This window comes from Pyxicephalus adspersus, chromosome 1, assembly GCF_032062135.1.
Source record: "Pyxicephalus adspersus chromosome 1, UCB_Pads_2.0, whole genome shotgun sequence".
Lineage (NCBI taxonomy): Eukaryota > Metazoa > Chordata > Amphibia > Anura > Pyxicephalidae > Pyxicephalus > Pyxicephalus adspersus.
The window spans coordinates 74,383,661-74,397,110 of NC_092858.1; the positions used below are offsets into that span (position 1 = coordinate 74,383,661).

At 36.0% G+C, this 13,450-nt stretch overlaps 1 protein-coding gene across 3 annotated transcripts in view; it reads right to left on the reverse strand.

Moving 5' to 3' along the window:
- The window catches only part of ARHGAP6 (Rho GTPase activating protein 6), a 270,011-nt gene that overhangs the window by 62,554 nt on the left and 194,007 nt on the right, over positions 1 to 13,450 (reverse strand). Inside the window, exon 1 of one of the 3 annotated variants that reach the window (XM_072414334.1) lies at positions 5,653 to 6,033. The exons of the other annotated variants lie outside the window; for them this stretch is intronic. The gene's annotated coding sequence lies outside the window, so the exon portion shown is untranslated. Of the gene's footprint in view, positions 1 to 5,652; positions 6,034 to 13,450 lie in introns of those variants that run through there. 3 annotated transcript variants of the gene reach the window in all.

Below are 13,450 nucleotides of genomic sequence, written 5' to 3' on the forward strand. Positions count from 1 at the left end.
AGTTGAAGGAGATGTATGGAAAAATTTACCTATCAAAGAACCTCTAATTCTGTACACTCAGGTTTGTACTCTAGGTACCCCTGATCTTTTGTACAACCATATTCTGGATCTCAAATGCAGCAGTTACGAAGCATGGCCAGACGACAACCCCAGTCCACTGGTGGATCAATATTTAGGTAACTATGTACCAATGTGGTCATCCCTTTCCTCACCTTGCTGTCTCTACTATACATATACATACACATACAAGCCAGATTTTGATATAAATTATGAGTACAAATGTATCGCCTCAAGCCCCCAAGGACTGAAGTTAAAGACCCCTGGGCCATTCCCAATCCCCAATCCCATCATGATCCATCCCAGGTTTGCTGGCAATAGTCTAACTGCTCTAGTCTTGGAGAGCTTTAATAAATCAGGCACGTTGATTCTTTCTTGTCCCTTCCTTCTGTTTTCTCCTGATCATTAGGTGAATGCAAGCAAATGCTAAATAATGCTGAATGTGGCTGAATGTCTGCTAACATTTCTGAAATGTATGCAGACATTTAACAGTTAAAAATTGTACATAGATTACGAATGCCGTTTATGAGAATAGGCATAGGCTATCATTATCAGTAGTTATTGCTTAATATAATCCTGGCAGCAGGGCCTAGACAAAGATTACTTGTTAAAAAAGTCATACCAATCTACGGTCAATCTACGTTGGGAAAATGTGCATTTGAACAGGGTGATTCCTACCTCATCTACCACCTACATTCCCAATGACAAGGCCATGACCTTCTCCTAACACACACAGAGTAACTCCCATCTAGGTGTATTTGTTCACCATTAGCTGCTTACTTTACATCCTGGCCGACTGCACACAGACTGTTATGTAAATAGTTCAGAAATATTTGGTTTATGACGTTTTCTAAATGAAGGGCTTCTTTTTAATCAAGAGGTCCATGACACATAGACAGGATGTCAAAAGGAAGGGAGAAGCTCACAGAGAAACATTTATTTGTCTGAGGAAATACCATATAACCTGAGCTTACTAACGCACTACAACACTGCAAAACATTAACCTTACATTTGCTGCACAATTTAAAACAAACTGCTTTATTTAATCATTTTCTGGTATACATTTACCAACCAATAAAAATCCATGTTGTACCAGAGCAACTTCAGTAGACTTAATTCTGATTGGTCTGGCTTTGTATTTCATATTGAAAGCTTTGCTCTTTGCACTACTAAAAGCATGTACGTGTAAAAATTAGCCCCACCTATCAAGTGCATTGTACAAGAACTGAACTACCATAATCAATAAGTATAGTAACCCACGTAAACAAATCACTGAATTGTGGGCTAATGCACTTGAAGAGTGGGTAGATGTTTATGTTAAGGTCAATGTTTCTCACCTTCAGTCTTCCATAATCATAAAAGTGTATGTTTTTCAATTTTCTTTGCCGACTCAAACTTTAAAGGACACATTCTAAACACTAGCCTGAATATAATAATACATTAATAAATAAATGTACAGAAGTACAGGTCATACAACCAATAAATCTTCTTTCTTACCTAGAAATGGACAACACATGCCTTTTAAGTACTCCCTGAGCTATAGATTTATAGAACACTGGTGAAGAATAATGCTATTTTCCAATTACTCCTAAATAATTTACTCCAAATGGTAAGAGATTAATGAATACTGCTAGACCTGACTGTGTGGCAGCAGGTGCCATTAACGGTATTGTTGTGAGATGTGTGTGGTCTTTCATGTTCCCGGGCCGATGAGATCATCACACAGTACTTCTAAAGTGAAACTACATGTAAAGGATGTACTTTCCATAGCATCAATAGTAAATTCCTTAGTCAAGGAAGCCGGCCCCTAGCGTTTCTGTGGCTAGATTTCTTTGATGATTATTTCATTGGTATTGTAAACCCATGAGTTCAACATAAGTGCAATGTACACCAAGCAGTAAAAGTATTTCAAAGCTTTAAAAATGTTTCTTGAAAAGAAACACTCTCTTCGACTTGTGCCAAGATCCATCAATCCCATGCTGACTTCTACCTAAAGCTTCCAGCCAGACCTCATTTTATAGCTGCAATGTGACAGATTACAATGTTTTCATACACAAATTACAGGTCAGACTTCTGTCTACATTTCTTTTAAAATCCTTGTGAACAAGCTATAATTTTAATAAAAAGCTGCTGTTACCTCTTTCAGACTAGACAGCACACAACATTCACAATATTTTATAAACGGCACCCAATACAGTCCATAAAATGATGATGATTACTGATTTATGGTAAAGTAAATAGTGAAGCAAATGTCAGGATTCACTGAACAACAAATGTTGCACAGAGCAACTTAGAACAATTTAGGAATTTCCATCACATTATGTGTTAAAACAAGTTTGAAACATGACAAATATATGAATTTGATGGGCATTTATTATTGTCTGCTTTATTTGCAACATTTGTTTAATTTTTAAAGGAAAGTAAAATGCATGATTAACATACATCAATAAAAAGGAAGCAATGATCAAAATATATTTAAAATCTTAGAAACAGTATACGTGTAATTGGCGTCAATGAAGCATGTCTTATTTGCCAGTAGTCAATGGACTATGATGGCATTACTGTGAAGCAGATTATTATAACATATTATTATATTATAGTTATAACATAAATTTTGTTGTTATAATGGCATTGCAAAATTCGGTAGTCCGTTAATATACAGTGAACATAGAAACTTCCCAATGACCTCTGTCAAAGCAAGAAACCTATGGTATGTGTGTGTATTGAACAGACCGAAGAACTCCCTGTGTGACTGCTATCTTATCTCAACTGTGAGTAATTGTGTGAGCCACTGAGGCCTCCCTCTAGTAGCTCATTTTTAAATCTCTTTATATTTCCTGCACTAACAAAAAATGAAAGCAAGTTTCTAGAAATGTTTAAGTCATATCTAAACTTACTATAGGGTAAATAACAAATATAACTCTAAAGCTGCGTACACACTTAATAATTATCACTGGAAACGAACGACTAACGACCGATCGTCCGATAGTCGTTAACAGAAAAAGTGCACAATGCCGATGAACGAGGATTGTCGCTGGAATAGTTTACTATCTATTGTGTGTTCGGTCGTTCAGTGAGTGTGGATTGTTGTGCAGTACACTTTCTCCTTTACACGTCACTTCTTGCATTGTTCAAACGATCGTATCTAGCGTGTGTACACTATTGGTGGATTATATTTGAACGATCATATTGTTACAGCATGTACAGAACTGTGCACAATACGATCATTCAAAATAATGGTGCGTAAACGTTAGTCGTTTGTTTTTTAACGACAGTTATTGCACATGTGTACCTAGCTTAACATGTGCTCACTGAAAGCACCCCATCCAGTCCTCTCCATAATAAAGCCCTCTATGAACAGTCAAGATGTTTTTTAATAAGATACTAAAAGCAAATTCTCATTTAAAGCAGAATCGACTTTTAAAACCTTAAAACTTCCCAGCAGGTGAAATGTTTTGCTAGAAGATACTTTAAAATTATTTTCTACCACAAAAAAAACCCTTACTTACCTACTAGTATTTTTTCTCTGTAAACTGGTTGCTAGGTATGCAAAGTAAAGTGCAAAGTCCCAAGGATCCTACAGATGTAGCAAAAGAAGCTGGTGTCGAAGATAATGTAAGTCTGGTGTGTGTCCTATTGTTACATCATTGGTACCTGCCAAACTGTTAAGCTAGAAGATCCCAGAGAAAAGAAGAAGACATGGAAGCAGCAGGGATGGAGTGGACTTGGGGAGTGTGATATCAAACACATGCAATGGATACTGTTAAATTTGTGCCAATATACTGGCTGCCCTCCATTGTGAATAAAACAAACATTTTGAGACTGTTAAAAATAATTGCTTACGGGCAAACTTCTTTAAGTCAGAAGAGTCTTACACAATTTCGAAGCTCCAAACCTCTAAAATCTTTCCGGTCACCTGTCAGCTCCCCTCTCTGCAAATAGGTACATGCAGCGCAATGTACAGTCTCGGCCATGATTCTCTGCTCCCATGCAAATGTGAGGGAGTTAGGTTATCAATACCCAGCCCATTAGAATGACCAAGGATTCCAAACCTGGAAGACGTTAGAGGCAAGGTTGAGTAGAGCACAGATACGGTCCTTTTAACATGTAAATCTGTCATAATCTGCAAAAAAAATCTGACTTACTTATTCTACAAATTATAGCAAAAAAGTTACAAAACTAAAGAATGCCTTAAATGAACTATTAGTCAATTAAAGGTAAATAAAAAGGGGAAGATTAAAATTCTTTTAGTAGCTTTTCATAATTAATAATTTTAGCATCAGTTCTTTATAGGATTCCCTGGGTGTGACAGCTACTGGAAAAGTGAACATTTCCCACAATAAAGAAACTAGTTGTCTGCTCTGTATAACCAAGTGAAAACCTCATGGGACTCATGGTATCCATTATATTTTCCAAAGCTTCTAATTGCAGCGTGTTAGGGACACACATGTCTAAGGTTAAATCATCCATCATTCCTAGGACATGTAAAGGGCGTCAACAAACTTTGATTTCAAAAGAAGGACTACTGCAAGATTTCACAATAAAATTATTAAGAAAAGCAATATTTATGTTGTCATAAACATTTACAGTAACAGTTGCTATGATATTAGTCTTACATGACCCCATTCTGGTGCCAGCTTTGTGTAATGCTATAGGTATAGTCTCTATATATCATATGCATATTCCTTCTTAAATATTTCATCTGCTTGGTTACGGTATGTAACATAAACAAAATCAAGTATTGCATATGATGCTGCTGCTTGATTTGTTATTGGCAAATTTCACTGATGACCACACCAAACTCAGACTGTACAACGAGGGGAGGAGATCAACAGGGGAACTTACAGGGGGCTGAAATTGTACTAACTATAGTGATTTTACAATAGGAAAATAAAGACATTTACAACCTAAAACTCAACTCAATAAAATAGTACCAACAAAAAATCTGAACTAACAATATATAGCATACTTTAAAAACAGAACCATTCTTTCTGTAAATTGGAAAAGTAAAGTGACAATGTACAGCCTCTTTATGTTCACATGAATCATTGTTCATCAGACCACCAGTCTGCAGTGCATTTAATTATAATACTTTAATTATGCTGTGCTGGCTAATTATACAGTTCTCTTGGATATTAGATTTTTATCTAAGTCATGCTTCCAAGTCCTAACATTTTGCATTGCTACAAAAAAACAACAATCTATTTTGCTTATGAGCATACCAGTCAATATATCAATACTGATGAGGAATCAACACAGCTAGGATGACAAAGCAAAATGTAAAAAGTTTTCTGTTTGTAGATACCGTCAATCCATAAACTTTAAGATATATTTATTTCATGCAGTGGAAGACAGAGTGAAGGCAAACGCCAATCTGCCATTATCAAGGTGTTACAAGGATTCATTTACAGAATTATAGAGTTCTTTTATTGCCTAAAACACCGCCCTAATTGTGATCAATAACCTTCATTAGTGACTATGTACAGAACACAGCTCCTTCTTTGTACAGACTGTATCAGTCATACTTAGTTCAGCAAACAAAAGGTTATAAAGCAGCAAATCAGCTATCATTCAAAAAAGTTAATTGTTTCTTACCCATCAACTGCACATATTGGCTTCTTTTCTTTCAAATACAGGCTTTACCGTAAACTATGAAAATGGACTCAGGCGGCGAGGAAAGATATAAAAATATATCAATGCGCTATGAGGAGGGGGAGAACATCTGGAGCTGCTGTAAATCCCAGAACAAAGTCTTGTTTTTTTTAGAGACTGCATTCACTAACAGGACAGTTAAAGATCTGCAGTTCACTTTAGCTTGCCTCGTTTAGCTCTCCTCCTTATGGGAACCAAGAAATTGAGGTTTTAGTGCTGAGAATACTCTCCTGCTGCCACTGAATATTGGACATCTCAAGGCTTAAAAGCTGATTAGAACTAAAAAGTGAAGCAAAAAGGGAGAAAGCCGTACATGGGACTCTGTGCCTCTTAGCCAGACTGAAACTGTACAAACTTTCCTTATTAGGAATAGACTAAAGAATGTTGGAAGGCTCCAGGATCTTCCCTTTTCCTTTTGTAAAAACATTTAAGTTTATTTTTCATTTTACTAAATTCATCCAGTTGCACCCACAGGGCATCTAATATCTTTCTACACTTACTATGCATTTAACCTTAAAGGCATCTGAAAAAGAACTGCTAATGCAATCTAGGAAATGTTACCACTGTCTGAAGTCAGACATTCACCCAATCTTTTCATGGTTTCAAAAAGCAAGATCATACACATATATTAGGGTGTGCCTAGATGCGACTGCAGCCTCTTTCCATTGATTGTATAGTTTTGGTGAGAAAAATATAAAAAGCTGATGTCCACACTAACAATTTTTGAAAGCAGTATCACTGTGGCTAACCACACTGAGCTACCCCGCAAAAAGTTAAAATTCTAACAAACGTCTTTGTTCAAGCTCTTTTCTTTCAGCCCAGTAGCTTGCTGCTCTGTTTTTCAGATGCTACATGCAATATCCAAGAACAATTAACAATTCGAATCACCTACAAGTATTATGTAATTCTATACAAAAGGTTAACATCAAACAAAAAAAACATTCAATTGCAAGGCCCCTACTGGCAACCAGTTCGTGCTTCAGAGTAGTAAACAACCAAAAAAAAAAGAAAGAAAAAAGTCTTTTAATGGGAAAGCAATAGCCAATAACAGGGAAACAAGGTTTTAGAAGCACTTGCTCTCTTTACCAGGAAGGAGGTAAGAAGGAGCTTTAAAATTACATTATATATATATATATATATATATATATATATTGCACAGTATTTGCGGTCTTCTGTGTGACTCACTATCCATAGACAGTAAAGAGTTTTCAGCCTTCTCCTTTCATCATTGTAACATTGTATCACAATCAGCAGCATGTAAAAATTCAATAAGGTTTATTACTTAAAGAGAAATCATACTTTTCCAAACTTATGTTAACTGAGTGAAGTGAACAAGGTGAAGTTGTGTTCACTTTCATCATCCAATAAACAAACAAAAAACTCACATTGAAAAAGATAAACTTTCAGTCTGGTAAATGAAAAATGATAGAGTGATAGGCATGGAGAGCTATGCAAAATTAACTAATATCAAGCATGCATTTACTTTTACAGACACTGAAAAGTGAACAGCATATGCTAATTCGAACGTCAGCTGGTTAAAAGATATGCGATCAAAACATTTCTATTCCATTATATGAGGATACCATCACATTTGAGATTTGTGTACTACAAAGCTTAATCTGACATAACAGGGCGGGTTTTTTAAAGCTCTCCAAGGCTGGAGAAGTTACAGTTTCATCAGTGAAGCTGGGTGATCCAGCAAACCTGGAATGAATCTGGTCAAGGATTGAAAACATTTGCTAACAAATTACTTTTAAGTATTCCATTACAGGTTTGCCTGTACAGATGAAAGTGTATCCTCTCCAGTCATAAAGAGCTTTCAAAAATTAGGTCCAACATCTCACATTTCAGGATGCTTGTCTGTCCTGGTATATAACATAGAGAACCCCCACAGAAATTCAGCAATGCTGGCATCTATTTACCTCTAAAAACAATACTTTTGGAAAGTACACTGAAAAAAAACTGCTGCAACAGAATATAGAATTTGAATACCCAGCATATACCACAGACAATTAACAATCAAATATCTCCTACTAATGTTCCGTTTCCTGGTTGTTGACCACAGATTGTAAACACAAAGAAAAGCTAACCAGTTTTATTGCATTTTATGATTAACTTATCTGACACAGCAACTGGTTGAGGTTATTTGCTGTAGATCTATGTGTGTTCTGCACTGTTAGTGTAGCAAAGTACAGTTTGTTAATAATAAAAGAAGAGATCCTTATTTAAATAAGGCATTTCAGAAATTTAAATGGAATGTCTCAGTTATTTATGGAAGGCAAATGGCATTAAAGAAAAAGACTCGGCCTCTCTACCCTGCACTTCTCAATGGGTCAAGCTTTTTCTGACAACGTACATGACCTGAGAGAGTATGACCCAAAAAACTTAGATAGGCTCACTGCTTTATTTGCTTCATAGAATATTTCCTAATTGTATTTGATGCTTAGGAAAATGAATTCATGATATATAATACATATGTATTTATGTCTTGACATTTTGAAAAATGGAAGGGTCATTTTAATGTGAATGTAAAGTACAGATTCCACTTTGGGAGGATCAGCAAAAAGAGCATTTGGGATTGAGCATTTATGTGTGGTATGCTAAATGGGGATGGTAAAACATAACTGCAGTTTTTATAAATGGCTAGGAAAATTAGGACAAGTATGTCAAGTTTATGTTGGATGAAAATGAATCTCTGTGCAAATCAATGTCTGTGCAAAATAGGAGAGAAAGCCACACAGGACTGCTGGCTTTATTAGTTCTTCTTTTATCTCAGTGACTGTTAAAAGTCCTTCAGATAGTCGGCTTTGTTCAGTGGGATACCTATGGAGGAGGTCAGAAGCCAAAAAAATACTAAGTAGACACCATCCTCCAAATTCATCTTAGGAGCAAATGGAGAAGCCCCCTCCCAATCCTAAACCAGTGCTTAAGTATGTTGGGGAAAAAAAAACACCTGGGGGGGAGGGCTAATTAAAGTTTTTATATTTTTTATATTTCCCCTACTTTAATACTTCAAAGAGTAACAACAGCATTCTTAGGGAATGTTAATTAGCCCCAAATTCTACATATGCAATAGCATCATCTCATTGGATTTGGTTAGTAAAAGAAAATTACATTTCAGTTGTGATAGCACAAAAATACAATGATTAAAGTGTAGTAGGACATGTGAGACAAAGCTGTATGTGTATACTGCCTGTGAAAGGAAGACTTTGTCATATCTCTGCCTTAATAACAAGGGTAGAAGTCAGCTGCCAAAATAATAATATAGTGCTCATATCTGTTCCTGTGGAGCTTCCCGTCTACTTCCTTTAAATGTGGTTTCAAATAAATAGACAGTGAATAAAAGCAATTGATGTTTTCATTTGGAAGTCTCATTCCGTAGGACCATTGTCCACACAATATCTGAGCTTCAAAATTAACACTTCCAATTCTAAAAACACCAAAAATAGCTTTTAACTTTTATGAAAAAGTCAAATCTAAATGACTTTGCCATCTTCCATTCCTATTTTATACAGGTCACAGTAATCATCTCATTCCAGCTTTTATATTGGCAGGACTTTTATAAGATTGGGATTCTGGAAAAGATATTATTAGATAATATTTACTGCTTTATATGTTTCCAATGTCTGCTTAGAAACAAACAAGCTAAAACAGATAGTAATTACATTCCGGATGTCAATATATTTTTTTTATATAGATCTAGAGACCACCATACGCCTAAGCATACAGCAGCATAATATTCTACCTATAATTCCAGGTTATTCAATGAATATAAAAATATGAGTTGGATGATGCCCCATTTTCTATAGAGGAAAAAGCTGTTAGTTGAATTGCCACACAATTGTAACCAAAACCAGCCAACTCTACAATGTCTGTTGGGATTCTAATGAACCACAAATCTTTTTTGTATGCCCCTGGCTAACATTGCCTTGGCTGAAAGTCAAACAGAGATAAAATATTTCATAAACCCCCATCATTATCAAGTTCTTCGCTATTCTGGAACCATTTTTAATATGTTTCTAAACAAGGGAATAGAGGTTGACATTAGTATACCAGCAGCAGGTACACAAGTGTGGCTAGGGTAAAACACACATGCTATTTGGTGCAAAAAGAAGGTAGATCATGAATATCAAAACATTTGATTTGCTTTAATGTAATTATTCGATAAAGGGAGCACCACTGCTGACCTCTTTTGAATATCCTAGTTCACTGGTTGTAGTTCTGGATATCTGGCTTCCAATTTTACTAATTCACTGAACTAGAAAAACACTGCTGATCAGGAAAATTGAAGAAATGTCAACATTCATATATTTGTTCTGAGTAATTTAAATTGGTAAGCTAAAGCTACATAAAGATGATTAATAATTGTCACTGGAAACAATTGCTAGTGATAGCATTTGTACATGAATGAATGAGCGATGGACAGACATTGAGGTACTGCCCTGTTCAATGGATAGGGGTGGTTGAGGGTTGACTAGGAGGTAAATTCTTGCATTCTTACCCTTAGTAAACGGCAATGGTTGTTTGTGTTAATTGATTAGTTATCTGGCAGTACAACGTATTAAAAAACATTTAGAGACCACAGTAAAGATCCTATATTTTCATTTAAGATGATCATGAACATTCTCCTTGGGCAATGGAAATCTAGCATGTGGTATCTAGCATTTAAAATCATAAATAGGTTAAGGGCAGCATACAAACCAGGCAACTAGAAACAAAACAGGCAACTAGAATTTGTAGAAAGTGATGTGAGGTTTACAGGATTCAATTTTTAGGTTTACAGGATCCAAATTTTCCCACCATTGACTTTAATGGTGTTTGAATTCGGCATTCGATCACCCGAACAATATCCCACAATTCGAATAGCTGTCAAATCGAATAGTGAGATATTCGACCAACACTAGTAAAGAATCCAGCATGCCACCCGATTGGCCAAAGAAAAGTAAATAAGAAATATACATATGTTGTATTTCTTATCCCCCGCCCTCAAAAAACTATGTTGTTAGTCTTCAACATAATAAAAATAAAATCTATAAAATATATCTCTTGTGCATATAGAATAGCTGGAGAATTATATGCAATACAATTAGAGTGCGTTCTCTACTAAACCTTCCATTAGAAAGACTCCAATAAATGTTCTACATTATTTGACAAAAACAAACAATTTACGTAAACTATTGATTATACTATTACACTATTTTCTCAAATTTAAGCTAGAAAACTCCAGCAGTGGAAGAACAATCAGCAAGTCAAACGTCTAACATATCCATGACAAGTGGAAGTATTGTACTGAATATTAGAAGCAGAATGGAAAAGCTATAATTTACATGCTTTTATAAACTGTAGTGTCTTACCCAGTGCTGCTGACTTTAATTTAAATATCCTCTGATTTAGCCATGTGAACAAGTACTTGAATAGGTGAAAAGCTCTTCAGACCTCTATAAAGCCTCTAGAATTAAACAGATACATTATATGGTAATATTTATCTAGGCACTCGTGTTATACCCATTGTGCTTCTATAATAAGACTTGTTTGTACTGCAAATTCAAACCTTGGGCCTAATTCATTATCCAGCTCTCTTATAATTAGATAATTAATGTCAGGAGAAAATAAAGATGAAACATTTAGAATACAAGAATACAGCATCTACCTCTAAAAATAACTAAGTACGAAGATCCACTCATATTAGCAATTCAGATTAAGCCTTTTAGGTACATACTGCTATAAACGAAGTTGTTTTGCTTTTCATTTTTTTATAGAATGAATAATTGTGATATTTATAACCAGACAGTTTAAAATTAAGACATTCAGTACTAATTTAAAGGTAACCTTTCCTAAGGAAAAAATTGAAACTCTATCCAGAAACTCTATCCAGGAATAGGGATAGTGCTCCCTGATTGGCTTTCATCAGCCAATTAGAACGCACTAGAGGTTTTGAATAGGGAGACTTGTCCCCATTTAACCTCTACTGCCGGGGATCTTCTCAATGAGAACAGTGTGCGATCCATGGCACTAGAGGTTAATTACCCTCTACTGCCGGTGATCTTCTCAATGAGAACAGTGTGCGACCTATGGATTGCACACTGTTGTCATTGAGAAGATCCCCGGCACTAGAGGTTAAATGGGGAAAAGTCTCCCCATTCATTCACCTCTAGTGCTCAGTGATTGGCTGGGGAAAGGAAAATCCTGATGAAGCTTGAGACGTCATCAGGGTTTATCTTTCCTCAGCCAATCACAGAGCACTAGAGGTGATGAATGGGGGGACTTTTCCCCATTTATCCTCTAATGCCCAGGGATCCCACACTGACAAGAGGATTCCCACTGCTGTGCAGTGGTGGGAATCATTCTGTCGTTGTGGGATAACCTGTAAAAAAATAAAAAGTAGTTAAACAAATCACACACATTAAATAAATTACTTTATTATTACTTTTATTTTTTTAACACTTTTTTTACACATGAATTTGCGCTATCAAATTCCATGTTTTTCGGGTCGGGTCTATCTGAATTCGAACAGCCATATTCGGGTCGAATATAAGGACAACCCGAATTCAAACACTAACACTATTCTTTACTGCCTCCTCAACAAGCTGACTTTACTGGTATTTGCTGACTAGCTGATGTATTTTAAGTCAGAGGAACCCAACCCTCCTTCTTAGTCTAGGTTACAGATGGGTATATAAATTTTCAATTTGACAAAGGCCGGAGGCATTTCACACTCCGGTCCTGGCTTATAGGGACCCATACTGATTTTTTTTTTCCAATGACCCGCCACTACTCTCAGGGTCTCAGGGCTTAGCACTCCGGCCTTTGCAGCGCTGGGTTGCAGGTTCGAATCCAAGCCAGGACACTAACTGCACGGAGTTTGCAGGTTCTCCCTGTGTCTGCGTGGGTTTCCTCAGGGTACTCCGGTTTTCTCCCACATCCCAAAAACATGCAGTAAGGTTAATTGGCTTCCCCCTAAATTGACCTTAGACTACATTAATGACATATGACTACATTAGATAGTGAGCTCCTTTGAGGGACAGTTAGTGACACGACTATGGACTTTGTACAGCGCTGCGTAATATGGCGCTATATAAATACTGTGTAATAATAATATTAATAATAATATTAACTTGTCCAAATATTAGATGTTACCAAGTTTGTCAGTGATTCACCAAGTAGTAAGAAAGGAAACAATACCAACTCTTCATTGTGCAAGATATACTTTACCATTTACTACTAACCCTGATTACTAAAAAATATTACTAATTGATTACTGCCCCTTTCTGTCTTGGTTGTTGCAAAATTGCTAATCAAATTAGGTGACCATGGAGTTAATTTTGTTCACTCCAAAAACTATATGAAATTATAAAATTCATTTCAATATGATGGGATGATTAAAAACAAATGTAACGTGGATTCCCTGAACTAAGCAGTTAAAGCAGTTAAAGAAAGTGTTGGGTGTTGTAAGAATCAAAAGCAGACTCTTAAAGTGTTCAAAGTAAACAATTGCAAGGTACTATATTGCAGATGGAACATGCAATGTCTCTCGTGAATTGATTGGCCAGGTCAGAATTCATTCTGGGTATATGCAGGCATCCTGCACTAAGCTGCCATGCATATTTTTAAATGTAAATTACTTAAAGGTATGTAAGAAATGAAGATTGGAATCTGCAATACACATACATTTAATGATTGTCAGAGACTTGGGGGGCAGTTCCTTATTTTACACTCCAGCAGGTCTAAATTTAGAATGTCT